The following is a 16,716-nucleotide window of genomic DNA, read 5'->3' as shown; positions in this document are numbered from 1 at the left end:
CCCATATCCCACTCCCCTCTGCAAACATTGCCTATTCAACACATGTCATCATCTCATCTTCTACTATTTGGCGAATGGCTTTTCAATGGCTGCTGGGTAGTCAGCTAACTTACGCGGCAGAGTTGTATGCATTCCACTTTGACCACAACATAGCAGAATTCTCTTGCTGCAAATGGAGGGGCTCGATCATGCTGAGAAATGGACACGCTACAAAAGAGGTCATTTTGTTTCCCTTTGTCGCTCGAAACTGGAGCAGGTAACGCCAAAGAGACCTATATTTGGCACTGTGTTCTTCCCCCGCAGTTCAGTTTAAGAAGTTCCTACATTTGAATGCTTATCTAGGACTTTATCTTCTGTTCCAAGCATGCATTTAACACAAACTAACTTAGTGTCTGATTTGCTGCCAGCACAGTGACTGTGCCAGGATTTAAAAATCACGAAAAAATTAAGTCTCTCAGTCGTAATTAAGGTCTTGTCAAATTTCATCCAAGCTTGACTTGCCTAAGAAACAGCTACAGTTTCTCATAACCTGCTTCCTCCCTGCCCCCATCACAACACCCGAAATATTTATACAAAGGCTCCAAATACTATGGCTACTTCCCAATTTATAACACACAAAATTCATGCTCCGTACATACACAGATTCATCAAACCTGCTTCAGCAGGTCACTGCTAGGTCACAGAGTGGTTAAGGGTGTTTAAACAAGGCGTGTATAAAGTTTGTACTAAGCAGAGCTGCAAATGTTTAAATCGTACGGTAGATCTCCTTCCTAAATAAGCTCTATTTACCTACCAAATGGATTGGGGATAGTGGCCACATGAAGCTTAAACGTCCTGCACCAGGGCGCTAACCTGTACGCAGCATCCAGGAGAGAGAAATTCCCCTTTCCCAAACTGATCATAAGTAGCTGGCTTTGTGCAGCAGGTTTAGTCTGCTGTGACATCTGCAGAATAAAACAAATTCAGTATAGGGTAGAGTGGAGTTCCATCTCTGTATGTTTCTAGCAAGCTCTCACTACGTGTATGTACAGTCCCAACCACAATGGGATCTAGCAGAAGATGCATACTCACCTGGGGTTTGACTTCCTGGCCCGGAGGACCCAGGAGTATCATGATCTGGATGGACATCAGGCTAGGATGAGGTTCTCTTTCTGTTCCAAACAGCAGCCCTTCCATCCTGTTAAGGTGCAGCTCTGTCATGGCTGCTCTATACAAAGCAACTTGACTGTGTTCTGACACATTCGTGAAGAATCGAGCCAGCTAACTTTCACCGTGTGTTCAAACATCGGAACCTTTGAAAGTGAGACAAGACCACTGAGGTGTCAACACAAGTGCCCTTAAAGGCCATGCTAACTCCCTTGATCTGTAGATCTATCCAACCAAAGATGCTTACAAACTCCTCCAGTTTCACCATCACCAGTGGAGACCTTCACCAGAGTTCTGCAAACCCAGCCATCTGCAACAGAACTCATTCATGCTACAAATTCAAAGACAGCGAAAGTCAGAAATTGCCAAATTCTCTTATTTTGTAGATCTCAAAAATGAAGAAAATCTGGAAGTTCTGAAAATGAAATTTGACAAGATCTTTACAAAAGAATCTCTAATGGTGGGATCCTTAACAAATTCATTTAAAAACACAAAATATAAAGTTGACACACATAGATAACGTTTATCAAACTTAGAATGCGTGTTACTTTAAAACCACCGAGCCGACTGTCTTCAAGTTTGGATTATATTTCAACCCCCAGAAGAGATACAAAAGTAAACAAATACATAAAAATATGAAGTTTCTACCTTAAGAGGACTGGGAATTACCCAAGTGCAAAATTTCTGAGCAGAACACACAGAGAACGTACGTTTTGATGCCTGTACAACTCCAATACAGCTCAACTGATTTTGCTCAAACTTTCCAAACCGAATTCACCTGAGAAAGCACAGGAAGCTGCAGTCCAAGAAACAAGTGTAACCCATGCTTACTCTGCACGCCCTCTAGAGTCTGAGCCGCACACAGAGGTTGGAAAAACGGGAGGAGAAGCTGGTAAAGCACCAGACTTTGACTCTGGAGACCTGGGTTCAGCTCCACGTGGGCTCTACCATAGACTCTGCGTCACTCCCTGATTAAACAGGTTTAAACTGTTATCCCCCTTTGGAACATGTGTTCTTTGATTTGCTAGATCTTGCAGGACGGCATGTGCAGTTGTCTCCCATAAAGCAGTAGCACAATCCCGTTAGTCAGCATGTATCAAGGCCCAACCACTCCCAGAATTTGGCACAGGACCAACATGCACTGCCTGACAGAAACCAAGCTCCGGAAAATGGGCTAACTTGTTACAGCACCGTTCTAGCCACTCTGGGATTCAGATTCATGACACCAGGGTAGCACAGGGTCAAGTCACTTTGCTGCTTTGCTGCTATGGCTGGGACCGAACAAGAGCCAGCTGACAGGGAAACGCTGACCCAGCCGCCTCTCAGAGGCACTTCAGTGTTCCGCAGAGACTCCCTCCATCACAGAGCTTCAAGTGCTCTTCTCGGAAGCGTCGCTCCTGTGTAAAAGCAGGGAAGTTGGCATCTCTCCGGTGTCCAGCACGTAACCCTTTGTTCCCCTGAATGAGACGGACACGTTGGACACTAGTTTGAAATGACAAGATGAGATTGATTTATTCTCACACACACATTTTGCTACTAGGCTGGTACGTTAAACTGTCAAGTAACTGCATAGCTACCAGGCCAATATTCTGGGAAAGCACCTTCAAGATCAATATTAGTAACCGAAGAGAAAGCCAATATATGCAGCTTCCAGAAACCCTCAATAATTTCTCTTTGCACGCTGGCCAACAAAGAGCGGCTGCTGGTGTGGGCAGCTTCACAGCCTCTCTCCTTCACTCTTACAACGCATATCATCTTACTCCATGCGCCCAGCTCCCAAGAACCCACATCTAATCAGACTAACCCAATTTCAGATCTGCGTTTGCAGCACAATAGGCCGCTGTCCAATTACCAAGCTGACTGGAAAGCAGGCATGTAGTAGTGATAAATGGATGACAAGGCATGCATCATATGGCTCTTCCTGGATGAGGTTGATTTGGCAGCTGCAGGACTTTAGCCGACCCTTTGTCATCAGCCTTTACTTTCCTGCCCCTCCTTCCCCCAGAGATGCTGGGAGCTAAGGTCAATTCTGGGGCAGTGTGCCGCTATCTGCAGAAGGACTTGCCTGTGGATACGCAGATGTTTTGCAGCATGCAAGACTGTCAAGACTCCCAACCTTCAGACAGATAAATACTTGAAAAAACAAATGGGAAAGAAGACATGGATATTTATGGGACTCAGCAGATGCGTCCAGGCTTAGTTGCAACCCTCAACACGAGTCGTATAAACAAGGTTAACGTGACCCAAAATATTTCAGAATTTCCAGGCTGTCGCGGGAAGGTATTTTAAACTAAACTGAATCCAGGCTCCTTAGTGATTTTAATAAACACACACTGACTGCAGCTCAAGCTCATAGCGGAAAAACCATTTGTTTTTCCATGGGGTGAAACCAATAACTAGCAATGAATAATAATTGCAGCACTGAGTGTTATTTATAACCCACTCTTGGTCACATTTCCAAGATAGAAAACACAACAGTAACATTCCCAGGGTTAACCTAAACCAGTCAATATTTGTCATGGATACACATGCTCTGTAGAGAGATCTCTGGGTGCGCGCATGCAGTGAGAAAGGGAGGTTAGCAAACGCTCAGAAAGCTTTCTAGCTAATAGATCAATTGCTCCAGTCAACTGAAATTGACAATTGCTCTGTCCCTGACCTTGCAGTTGGAAAGAAGATGGGCTCGTGAACTCATCTGCACATGACAATGCTCCAGCAAAGTGGATCGTCTGCCTCCAATGGTAATGGAGAGCACTTCTCCGTACAGCCCTCCCAGGCTCCATTCAAACAGCACAGGGATGGCCTTTTGTTCGGCAAGTGCAAGAAAGACTCTGCTGAAGATGTGTGCAATTAAACCCACTTTTCTTGTTGCTCTTTTGATTGCCCAGGATTCACAGAGGCGCCCTAGGCAGGTGTTGCCACACACAGAGAAAATGTGTCTTTTCAGCAAAAAACGGAAAGAGAAAAAGCTAAATCAATTGTAATTTCTCTCCGGCAAAACACAGAATCAGTGGTTAGAGATCCAATTAGAGAAGAGATGGCTCATATGAATTTCAGCCTTTTCCCTTGGAAAGCAATTTCCTCCTGTGACTAATGGATGGCGTAGGCAAAGGGGCTGCAATCAGGTGAGACCTTATCATGCAGGTCCCTTGCATGGTGTGGGAGGCCGGCCCTTTCCTCGGCTGCAAGACCCTGCTTTATTTATTTTACATTTCTTTCTTTCTCCCTCCCCTTAACACTCAACAAAGCAAGATCAAGATTCCCTGAGCAAATAAGGCATTAAGCTAATACCTTGAGGAATTGTGTTTGTCAGCAAAACCTCAGGAGAGTAACAAAGGGATGAGGCTGAATTAGATGGGTTCTGTTCGAATGTTATCCAACGGGCAGTGGAACAGGCAACACATACCATCTTTACACGTGTATGTACACACACGCATGCGGGCCCAATAAACAGAAAGCACAAATGACTGCAGACCTGGGAGAGAGACTGCAATTTGAGAGGGGCAGAGGTAAAACGGAGAAGATGTAAGGAGACTTGTTTGTGCTAGAGGTCATGGTAAGCTTCTCTGAGCAGCTGAGTAAGCTGGAGGGAGGCTCTCCTGGCCATCTGCTCCTATCCCAGAACACCTCCTGCAAATCAAGAGTCAATCCGCTGGTTTCTATTCCTGTTAACCTCTAATCAGCCACAAGGGCCCTTCTCTGCTTTGCTCTTTATCCGCGCCAGCTAACGCGTGAAGTGGCCTTCGCTTCCCATCTGTTCCAGCATGAGTAGAGTTAAAGAACAATGAAGCTCTCCTGTCCCGAGCATTCACATACACAGATGCCCTTGTATTAACTCCTTTTTCCAGTGTTTCCCACTATTATCCAGACAAGATTTTGGGTGTTTGTTTATTTAGAAGCCTGAAACCGAGCTGTTCTTTTCTCTCTAGGCCTTGGAAGCTTTTCAATGGGGTCTGTACACCAGGACAATGTTAAACGTCAATGACATTTTCCCAGAAAATTCAAGTGAAGATCGGACTCAGATTGTCCCCTTATCTTGCCCAACCCCCAGGCTCTTTGTTGTTTGTTAAAAATCTGGGCTGTCTCTCCTTCCCCCACCTCCTAAAAATCTCCTGCATCATCCAGAACATCCATCAGTCGTCCTGTAGACAAATGGATTTTTAATCTGGCCAGACGTGCAAATCAGATGGTCTCCTGCTAAGATGACACAGATTTGTAAGAGTGTTTGGAAGGAAAAAATTCACAAAACCTTGGCTGCAAAATGGATTTTCTTTCCTAATTTCAAGCCTGATGACCTGCATTAGTGTATCAGCAAAGCAAGCTGCGTCGGAAGATCTGCTTTGTGGTGGTACAGACAATACACAGAATTTGGACAAAGAAAAAATATAGCAAGTCTTCACTAAGGTATATCATATGCCTGAGTAATACCTAAAAGGTGACATGCAGTCAAGCCTGCGTTCCATGTTGCAGGACTAACATTTCTAACTCATGCTGATGTCTAATCTGAAGAACAAGAAGCCTTAATACCTAGAGAAAACAAAAACTAACACTGCTTTGTGTAGTAAGTTTCTACAAAGAGCAGGGGAATATGTCTGCTTTGAAACAAGGCAATATAGAGTGTTTGTGTGCTTGCAGATCACCACAGCTCAGCCTTCTCTTGGCTTTCATTAATGGATGCATCGGAAGGCTGAATGCCTTTAATCCAGTCTCATAAATTCACACAAATACCTTATTCTGCCATTTTTCTCCAAAAATGCATTTGGTGCTACCCTGGTTCGCTATAAGCATTGAGAAGTCATAAATGAATTTTTTTTTTACCTCAGGTACAAGTTCCAGTAACCAGGTTCTGTTTTACACTGATCAAGATTGCAAAAGGGAGCAGGCCAAGTTCCAAATTTTTACTATATGCAAGAACCCAACCCACGAGTCACACAAAAATGTTCACACACACATAGAGGGCCAAATCCTGAGGTAGTGTAAACTGGCATAGCTCTACTGACTTGAATGGAGCTACTCAGATTTACACCAGTTGAGGATCTGGCTCGCAATACATGAAAGGTTTTTAATTAGAAACTGCTTATCAATCTATAAAATCGTTACCGCTACAGCATACCTGATCTTCAGTGTGTTTGAAACCTAATGACATTCTCTGCGTGGCCTTTTTAATATGGTGATTCATGCATATGCTACAGAATGCTTCAGTATAACAAAAAATAATCCCAAACGTTAAAGCAAAGCGCCTACCCATGTCTGATTTCTTTTAAAAAACAAATGGCGTTGTTTTTACTGATGATCCAAATCAAGCAAAAACTAGACCCTTTTGTTAACCCAGCAAACCTGAACTGTCAGGGGCGGCAGGAATTTCAAACCCCAATCCAATTAGCACAGGGCTTTCAATTTTATTATAAAACAATTGAATCAAACCCAGCCACCCTGGCTGTCACTGCAACTGAGTCACACCTGCAGTATGCAAATATGGCTCAGTAGTCCATGTTCAGATTTGCTTAGGGAATCATAGAGGGCTAAAAGCATTCAGATCTCATACAGCAGCTCAGAGGAGCTGTTCTTCAGGGGGAAAACCCCTAGCGTCAGCAACTCTGTCTGAATAAAAATTGAGTTACGGCTGCATAATCCTGTTAATCGGACATAGTCTCCTTGTACCCATTGTCCCAGTCTCCCAGTTTACGCTCTTGTCACTATGTACCCTCTGGTAGGGAAAGAAGTTACTTCAGAGCATGGCAATGTCCTTTTCATCCTATACATTCATTCTCATTGGTGACCTGCTTTTCGGAGACACAGCCTCCCTATTGTGTCTGCAACTTTACCAGGCCTTTTGTTCTCTTTACAGGCTTATATTTTGCCTCTAACCAGAGCAGTGCCTTGGTGACAGCTTGTAAGCATGGCTGAAAATGAGAGGGTTGGTCCAGATCTGCTTATGGGGATGTGCAAATGGAAAACAATTTAGAATTAAAAACACTATTAAATAAGATGTTGTCATCTTCAAATTGCAGCTGCCATTGCCAAGATCACAAGAGTTTGGGATACCATCGTCTCTGCTGCTAGGAAGGGGAAATAACGTCAACCATTGTTACAATTCAAAATGCACTGGAAAATGCCAGCTCCACAGAACAGGATGCTGGAAAGCACTGAAGGGTCTGTATTGCTAGACAAGAATACAGTGTTAAATGCGCGTGCACAAACACACACACACACACTCAAAGGAAATAGCGTATGATGCAAGAGTATGAAAGCGAAGAGAAGCAGAATTATCTGATAAATGTCACTTCTTACACACTTCGCAGGTCAACTGCACTCTGCTCACTAATGCACCTTAACATAATTCTGCTATTCAGAGCAGCTTCCAAAGAGCTGCCCTTAAAGAAACCTAATACATGCTAGCCAAGCCTCCATGAAAGCCTCTTCTTCTCCCACACACAACAAAATAAAGGGCTCAGAAGTGTACACCCAGTAGCAGGAGAAGGGTCCAAGGTATTGTGACCTGTTGCGATCAGGAAGGGGTATTTTATAGCAGTGAAGAGGAATGGATACCACCCTCTGCAGTTCCAATATCAGACTGTAAAACAGTAGCACTTCAATATACGAGAAAGCCCCCTGGTATGGTTTTCCTGGCCCTCCAGAAGCCTACACAGTTAGCCCTGGTCTACACTGGGGGGGGAATCGATCTAAGATATGTCGACTTCAGCTACGTTATTCTCGTAGCTGAAGTTGCATATCTTAGATCGAATTAAAATTATTTACTTCGCATCCTCGCAGCACGCCACGGCTCCCCCGTCAACTTTGCTTCCACCTGTCGCCGAGCTGGAATTCAGCAGTCGACGGGAGAGGGATCGGGGATCGATTTATCATGTCTACACTACACGCAAGAAATCGATCCCCGATAGATCAATCGCTACCAGCCGATCCGGCGGGTAGTGTAGACGTATCCTCAGACAAGAAGCAGTAAGGCAGCCTAGATTTACATGAAGAGCTGGTCAAAATTTCTCAAAAGGAGACACTTTTTCATTTAAAAAACGTCCTTTTACAAATATGAAGAATTTTGCAAGAAATTACGTCTTAAATATTTTGGCAACATTTTATCAAAAAATAGTGGTTACCAAAAATCCAGGTTTTGGTAAAGGAAAAAGTTCACTAACCACGTTGATAACTGTTTAATAACATTTTGAGTAAAAATTTCAGTTCATATTTTTCACAAAACAAATTAAGAAAAACCAAACCCCAAAATGGACACGGATCTGTTTTGAGGCCCACAAGAGGGAAATGACTGCAAAAATTTCAACATTTCTATAGATGTTTTTCCAGCCAGCTCTGTTACAGACAGAGCATAGTACCAAACACATTTTTATTATTTAAGACTCTTTGAAGTCTTTTTTCTACAATATCCATGTCACATTAAGAACAGCATGAGGTGGCTTGATTGGCCTGTTTCAAATACACTACACTTCACACTCATGCTCAGAAACCTTTATACCACTTGCCTCACCTCAGGGTGGATTAAAAATCGATGACTTTAAAAATAAATCAAAATATCAATTCGACCTAAGTTATGCTACTCCAGCTATGTGAATAACGTGGCTGGAGTCGACACAGCTTAGGTCGACTGACCTCGGTGTCTTCACAGCGCTGAGTCGGCAGGAGACTCTCTCCGATCGGCTTCCCTTATTCTTCTTAGAGAGCTGGAGTACCAGGGTTGACAGGAAAGCGCTCTGCCATCAATTTAATGGGGCCTCACTGGACCCGCTAAATCGATCCCTGCTGCATCGATTGCAGCAGCATCCATCTCCCCGGTAGTGGAGACAAGCCCTTAGTTGAAGTGCTAAACCAGCTTTTGACAGCAGAATCCTCTTCAGGCGAAGAGAGAATATTTCTTCATTTCAATTTATTCTACTAGTTCATGTCAATGACCAATTCATTCAATCGGAGCTAAGAAAGCAGAAAAACTTGTTTTCCTCTGCCAGTCTATGAATAAAAACTACATATGAGAGGATGAGATCTACTAGTTCTAAAATCTTGAAGGACATAGTGACCAGAAACAATCAGTTCAATTCATTAACTACAGGTGGCACTTCCTTTGTTTAATACATCAGTTAGATTTAAATGCAAGGCATGTTTTGAAAAACTTTTTTATAATCTCTCTTATGTATCCAACACATTTAATTAATTATGGGGAATTTTTAATTTAATTTGAATTTCCATCGAAACAGAGCTTGAAACCAATCACAAGTAAAAAATTAATCAGGTAAATTAGACATGTATCATTCACCATTTTCTAACATAGTAAATATGCAAAAATTAAGAATCTGAATAAATAAAATTAAACCATATAACTGCTTAAACAAATATGCATAGATATGGTATATCACCCTGGTCCTCAAAAAGAGACAACAAATATAGTGTAAAGGCTGTATTTAGTTGCAAACCAACATGTGTTAATGGTTACCAATCAATGAGAATTAATCTTTCTTTAGGAAAATAACTAAAAAGTATAAATGCAAAACACAATTGAAATCAATTATTTAAATCAAGTTACACACTTGATTATTTAAATAATGATAAATATCAGTGATTTAATTCATTTTGATTTAAAACAATCCACCCTACCCCACCTACACTATTTCTCAATTTATATTTAGAAGATTTTGCTTTTCCTAGCTGTTAGTTTGATTTCTGCACCTTCAGTTCTCCAAAATCAGAGTGAGAAACTTGGCTCTGATGCGGGTAGGGGAATTATATTTTGTCTACAGTGAATCTATTGGGTCCTGTGCAGGATTGTACCTGTCCAGATCTGGGGAAGAGGAAAGTGTGGGAGAGTGGAGAGAGAGTCATCCAAAATCTACCTTGGTCATGTGGCTAGTGAAGTCTCTCTACAACAGAGGCCTAAAAGGGAAACTACATGTCTGCTGTATGCACACTGAGCAAGGTATCCCACTATCCTCACGATGGAGAAATACACGGACAGAGCCTACAGCACAACAGTTCTGAGCTGCTCAACTGAAAGGGGTACATCCAATGTTTTCTATAGCCACCAGTTAATTATCGGAGCATTTCTAGAAGGAAATAATTTGCAATTCCACCTTCCTCACAAGCCTGTGGCGCTGGCCCCTACTGGAGTCAGGATATCAGACTAGATGGAACCTAATGTGACTCAGAACAGCTGATGCAACGTTCATCCACTCCAATGAAAGAGGTGAGTTATCAGATTTGTATACGGTGGAGAGAGATTTGAACTGTCCCTTGCAATGAGAGAGAGCTGGGAAGCAGGACCATTAAAGGGAAGGCTTCATTAACATTTCTTCTATAAAGCCCATTGATAATCCAACTATAAATATTCTCTTTTCAAGAGAACTTGGCCTAGCAGATCTCAGCCAAACACTTATTTATACTTGTAAAATCAGAAGAACTTTGAAAAAACTAGTTTGACTCACTCTGATTATGGGAGTCCAATCCCGCACCCCAAAAATACATAAAAAATAAAAATGAGTGGATTGCAAAAAAAAAAAATTAAATTCATTTCTTTTATTCAAATCTGAAGGTCTGCAGCCTATTAGTGCTGGTCTACATGGGACACAAAGTGACCTTTATTCCAGGGCACAGTGTCAACTCAGAGCTATTCTGGAATAATTTATCCTGCAGTGGATCATCTGGTCAATTTCACTGTGTAGACAAATGCTTAGTCCGTAACATGAGTGGACCTGGCTGGCACAGTTTGTCTGGCAAATCTCCCTCTGTTAGCAGGCACTGATACTGCTGGGTGGCTGCAGGCTCTGACAACTCATCAGGGCTGGTGGTGTGTTATCCCATCGGGATAAGGAAAGTGGGAGTAGCTCTGGAGAGACAATCTAGCTTGAGTACTTTAGAGGAAGGGCCCTAGAAGCAGCCGAACGTGGTTTAAGCTGAACTTTATCTTATTGTTAATTTCTGTGTTTGGAAACTCCAAACCAAAGAAGGTGGGTGAGTCTGGACTCTACATTGTTTGTGGATCGTGTGGAGAAGGTGCTTTCCCCAACCTTCTTTCAACCAGTGAGGCAGTGCTGGAGGAGTTCTCCGCAGGAAACAGTACAGGCCTGTGTCAAGAGCTTTAGGTGCTCCATTCTCTAGGCTTTGAATGCCACATCAAGGTCTGCATCCTGGTATTCCAAAACTTCCATGGAACTGCTCCAAACCACCCAAGAGACCCCGTTCTACTGTGACTTCCCATGACAATTACATTCCACTAGTACTATCTCCTCAAGAGCCAGTCTTCTCAGTGCAGGAGACCACACTTCCAGACAGCTGGACCAAGTCTGTGGAATCCACTGCAGATAAGGCCCCCAAATTTTGCCACGGTTAGAACCAACTGCAAATACACTTCTTCAGATGTGCCTTCCCGCAACAACTACTTTGATTTAAGAAAACTGCAAAGAAAACCAACAATTGCAGCTAGAGAAAGGATTTAGGCACTAGACAGGGAAAGACAATGCACCGTGCATGGTGCTAGGAGGGGCACTTGCAGTCAGTGGTAGCCACTTTAAAGGGGGGGGGGGTCTCCCAGGCTAGAATCCGAGTGCACTCAGGGTCTCCTTGCCTCCTCCATGAGGTATTTGCAGAGGTGGAGTTCCCAGGCCTCTCTGGTTGTGGATGGAAAAGACTTACAGATAGCACAATTCGTCGAGATGTGCACCTCGCCCAGACAGTTGGAGAAGGAACGAGGACAGGAGACACCGTTCTCGAAACCCGAGATTCTGGGCTGGTGAAGGGTTGAGTCTCCCAGACCAGGGAAGTTACACACCATACTACACAAGCTTATTTAACTAACTCTATAAAGAACCATAAGCTATCTTCAAAGCACGGAACAGCTCTCTTGGCATGCTAAGCGCGAAGAAGGAACGGGGGTTCCGACTCGGGCCATGTGGTGTTAGGAGGGAACTGGAGTGGCGTCAGCCCACTCTGCCCCTTATATCCTCAGCAGGGAGCACGAGGAGATGCACTACACAAATGCGGCCAACGGACACTGCTTGGAAACGCTTCCGGATGCAGGCGCATGGCGCACATGGGCACCCACTTGTGGCGTACACATAGGGTATTCCTCGAAGAATGCTTACATCACAGAAGTATGTGCAGGGAGAACGGGGCTGACTGTGGCTGGGAAAACTGTTGCAGCACCAGCAAAATGAGAACATGAGTCAGACTGAGGAGGAGTCAGCCATTTACCAACCACAGGACTGATTTTCACAGCAGGAAAACACACACACACACACACTTCGAGTGTGATGCTCTGATACTGCAGTTATGAATGAGAAATCAGTCCCAAGAAGAAAGCTTCCTTCACACACATCAGGCCCCAGCCTGCAGGAGGGTGTCCTCAATTCCTATTGACGTTAAAAGGAGTTGAGGATGCTCAGCAATGCACAGGATCAAGTGCAAAATTATGAAGACAAAGAGGCGATGGGCAGGATTCTGCAAACCACGCCGTGGCAGTCTGATCCCGTGCAACGTCAAGGAGACACACAATTCCAGCGCAGCCAACCGCGTCAGAATAAAGACCTTAGGACTCTTATGCAGCAACATCACAGCATTCACACCGAACATTCCTCCACAGAGAAAATTCCCAAACTTCAGGAGTGCACGACTAACATGGGTACTACAGTAACATCGAAAAGAAATTAGAGAGTCCCAAGCAAGGCAATGGCTGAACAGTTCAGCCAGCAGAGTTTGGATCACGTTTGCTTAGCAGGAAATCATCTATTTCTGCCCCCAATACACAATAACAGTGTTGCAGCCGTGCTTTAAAAACAAGCAAACTTGACTCTCATTGCTCCAGTGTGACCCTTCAGGCTAGTCAGGGGTGGTACTGACAGGCTTTAAAAGTTGGAATCTTTGCCAGCCATCCCTAGTGGAAAAGGCGGCTATTGTGACAAAGCCTTGAGGAAGAAATCAGCTTCTTCTAGAGAGGAAACTTGAATTGGAGAAGTATGCAGGGGGGCTGAAACCTACTGGAATGCATCAGCTCTATTTTATATTGAAAGGTCAATCTTACTCCATTGCGTAGCAGTCTTCAGAATAATAAAAGGCTATAAACAGATAACCAGTGAAATCTGATCCATCACTTCTTTGTGTTGGAGGCAGTTTACTGGCTGCCTCCCTAAAACTCATGTTTCTGATTAAAAACATCTGATTAACAGATTTTTGCTGGAAAACATTGCTATTCAATACACAGACTATACTGCAGTCGCCTTCCTTTGCTTTTGGTGCAGTGCAAACATCTAAAATGACACCACATAACGATCAGATCGCTGGACGAATACGGCTACAACACACAAAATAAAACATTTTTAAAAAACTGTCACAGACAACTAAGGAAAGAGGTTTGTCCTCGCTAGAGCCGATAAAAAATACACAGAAAAAGAAGAAGTGAGTTACACAGCTAAAGCAGAAGCCATAAAACTAAAGGGAAGGGGGGGAATTGTGAAGAGAGGCATTTTGCAATGTTCTCCCCCACCACCGTCCTTAAGATATCCACAGTATGACATGAAATACTTTTGGCAAGAGAAGTAGATTCTCCAACTTCCAAGCCCACAGATGTCTCTTAGTCATTAAGTCTTTTTATATATTTAAAATATATATAAATAAAAACCAAAAGTAAAAGAGAAAACCCTGCAAAAAATTCAGCCAAATATCCGCTGCTTGACTGAAATATAATTTGAAAGTCCCACAAATTCATGTAATCTTCCTAGGCTATCCCCATACCCTTCAGAGCTCTCACCTCTTGCCATTCTGGCCCTTTTTTTAATAACTCAAATTAGTCACAGCTCCACAGCAGAAGACACCAAACACACACCATTTATTTTGACTTGGCATTTGAGCAACCAAACTCAGTGACACTCTGCATAACAAAACAGAAACAAAGCAAAGAGGAGAAACAGATAGGCAACTATGTCTCCATTTGCCTGCCATATAAGCCATGGCTACACTCACACTTTACAGCACTGCAACTTTCGAGGTCAGGGGTGTGAAAAAACACCCCCCTGAGCGCTGCAAGATACAGCGCTGAAAAGCGTCAGTGTAATCAGGGCAGCAGCGCTGGGAGCGCGGCTCCCAGCGCTGCACGTTACACCCGTAAAGGATGTGGTTTACATGCAGCGCTGGGAGAGCTCTCTCCCAGCGCTGCCGCTCTGACTACACTCACACTTCGCAGCGCTTTGAAATTCCAAATGTAGCCATACTCATAGGGGCTTCATCCAAGATCACAGAAAAGGGTTTTTGGAGACGGGGACTAATCATCAGCATATTATCTCAGTATCAACTGGAAGCTTCCATCTGGAGAGAGATTATTTTAAATTAACAAGAGACATTTTCCAGGAAGGGTATAGGAAAAAAACAGGAGAGGGTAAGGAGCTTTGGTGGGATACACAATCTCTTTGGGCTCTGAAAAGAGAATCTTATTGTTGAATTTTAAATTGAAGGATTCTACAAAAATTCAAGGTATATCTACACTAAGAGCACTCTTCCGGTTCAGGACTAGCAGTCTATCATACTGGCAAAGCACCCCTAGTGTGGTCCCAGCTGTGTTATTCAGGGATCACCCTTCTTCACACCTCTGACCGACATGGCGGTGGCTGGGAGAATTCTAGAGTGCAGACATGGCCCAAGACTTTGAACATCCCCTCTCAAAACAGTGGAGCACCCAATATACATTCCCAAATGGCCATGTCAAGTGCCTTGGGTGAGAAGTGTTGTGTTTGCCATGCGGTAGCAAGGCAACACACAGTGCAGAAGTACCTAAAATGGGTAGATATTTGTTCAGAACCATTCGCCCACTGCACAGTGCTTTATCCTAAAGAATCGTCAGGCATTTATAACATTTTAATGGGGAAATGTGTAAGGAGAAAAACAACTTTTATCCACCCTGGTCCATCAAATGCTCAATCACTTTGTTTCTAAAAAATAAACCCACCCAACTCTGCTCCTCAGATAAGCGCTGTGTTCCAGGCCTTAAACAGAGAAACCCCTTTTGCCATTTCATGGCTGAGTCTGTGCCCGTCAGCAAAAACAATTCAAGCCGAAAGGAGCGAGTCTGGTTTACAAGTCCAAAAATAAATGCCGAGACAACTCAGTTTGTTGGGGGAGGGGCGGGAAGAACTGAAAACTGCTTTCTAAATAAAGTCTGGAGCCCTGCACAAAGACTGAACAATGCTGCAGTTCAGAGCTCAGCTCAACCCAGAATGCACCAGAGGAACCCAGTATACAGCGACAATGAGCCAGATGCTGAATATGGAGTAACCTCACAGTGTGATTATTCCTGATTATACCCGTTTAACTGAGAGCAAAATCTGGCCCAGTGTCGCGCAAGATCCAGAGCTCATCCTTCTTGCAAACTAATCACATTTTTAAGGATTTAAAACAATACGCTGTTAGTTCGCCACCGGGACCAGCATGTACAGAACATTTAAGATGCTGCCAGGGCTTTCTGAGTAAGCACCACTTTTCCACTGGCCTTTTTCAGCCTGCAAACACCAGAACGAAACAGACAAGCGCTGTGCCTCTGTATTAACCTCTCCAATGGAACAAGCTGTGTGTAGCAGTGGAAATTCAAAGAGGAACTGGGGGCAGAGGACCATTGTGTGAGGTACGTTTGCATCCGCGAATGTGAGGAGTGTGTCGGAGAACCTAGTAGCTTAAAAAGTAAGGGCCTGGCAAGATACAGAGAAACGCTCAGCCTGAAGAGAAAGATTGTCTCAAGGGACTGCAAATGACCCCAGAGGATGACAAAGTAGTCAGCCCACTAGAAAACTGATGACCAGAGTTTTAGATGGAGTGAAACCAATCCTCAATCACACCTTTCTGTAACAATGCCAGAAGCAGTATCCCCTATCTGCCCTAGGAGTTCAACCAGCTCAATACTAGTTCTGTGGAAACATGTTAACAACTGTTGTCAGCAACAGGCTGATTCCTCTGATAGACGGGGCATCAGGTGGCTGATTTCCAAAACACCTCTGAGCTGTTCAGTTTCTGCTGCACAGAAAAATGGATCTTGCAACAGGACCTAGCCCTTGCTGATTTCACTGTTCAGTCTTCCTCTCCGAAGATCTGCTGGTGAAGCTCACCCCAGAGTAGACGAGCACCCCACACCCTACTTACACCATTAGCAATGGGCTTTATACGGTGTTTACGGGCCGCCCTGCACGAGGATGCATTTCACCCTAATGCAGCAACAAAACTTATTGGATAAAGAATTCTTATTAGAGCCATGCGTGCCACCAACTCAGAGCCATCCAGAAAAGCAAAGACTGGCAGAAGAGGCCATGTTTGTGTTGCTTTAGATACAAGTCCCATATATCCTAGACCAACTTCATGGGAGAGAGGATTAGTGCCATCTGTGTATAAAATCTGTCAAATCTAGTCCATAATTTGAGTATATATACCGTGGATGTATACTAGACCCTACAACAACATGCCAAACCTGCAGAGAATTTATATTCTTGTTCTAGGAATGGTTTAAAGAGTTTTCCATAGTATTAACAATGCTCAGTAGTACTTTAGCAGTTGACATAATCACAGTGCTTTACAAACCTT

General features: G+C 43.6%; 1 protein-coding gene across 2 annotated transcripts in view; it reads right to left on the bottom strand.

Annotated features, from left to right (window-relative positions):
• ZSWIM5 (zinc finger SWIM-type containing 5) overlaps positions 1-16,716 on the bottom strand; it is a 153,209-nt gene that overhangs the window by 53,421 nt on the left and 83,072 nt on the right. The gene's annotated exons all lie outside the window — the stretch shown is intronic.

This window comes from Gopherus flavomarginatus, chromosome 7, assembly GCF_025201925.1.
Source record: "Gopherus flavomarginatus isolate rGopFla2 chromosome 7, rGopFla2.mat.asm, whole genome shotgun sequence".
Lineage (NCBI taxonomy): Eukaryota > Metazoa > Chordata > Testudines > Testudinidae > Gopherus > Gopherus flavomarginatus.
Note: the sequence above shows the minus strand (reverse complement) of the source record. Positions and strands in the feature narration are given on the sequence as shown.